A 589-nucleotide genomic window follows, 5' to 3' on the forward strand; every position below is an offset into this window, starting at 1 on the left:
TGCTTATTCTACTGAGCCATCTCCCTGGCCCTTAGTATGCATCTTTAAAGAAATAATTTCCCTACATAATCACATTGATATAGGCGAAAGACATTTCCAACCTGCTAGATGTCTGGTATGTTCTCTAAAATTGAAGAATGAATTTGAGGAACAACAGAGCTTAAGAGCACAATATATTTATTGAAGAAATACAGTTTCTGTTTGAGAGAGAGACAGAAGTGGTCCTAACAGGGTTGCAGAGGATCCTACCTTTTCTAGGGATTTTTATAAAGCAAAATCACAAGGTTGGGGCAGGAGATGGCTGAGTGGAGTAAACGCTTCTCAGGCAAATGCAAGGGCCTGTGTTCAATCCCTGGTTGGGGGGTGGGGGGAGGAATCATGAGGTGAGGCAAGTCCAAAATGGGGGAAAAATGGGAAACCACAAAATGGGTGTGAAGTGGGACAAAATTATGGTCAACCAGTAAGATTATTGGCATAATTGCTCAGGTAATACCGATTAAATTGGGATCACAAGGAGCAGCAAGTCATGTAGCAAGTGAGGATGAACACAGAATGAGGGCTTTGGCCAGGGGTATAGCACAGTGGTACA

Source organism: Octodon degus, unplaced genomic scaffold (genome assembly GCF_000260255.1).
Source record: "Octodon degus isolate 3935 unplaced genomic scaffold, OctDeg1.0 scaffold00287, whole genome shotgun sequence".
NCBI lineage: Eukaryota > Metazoa > Chordata > Mammalia > Rodentia > Octodontidae > Octodon > Octodon degus.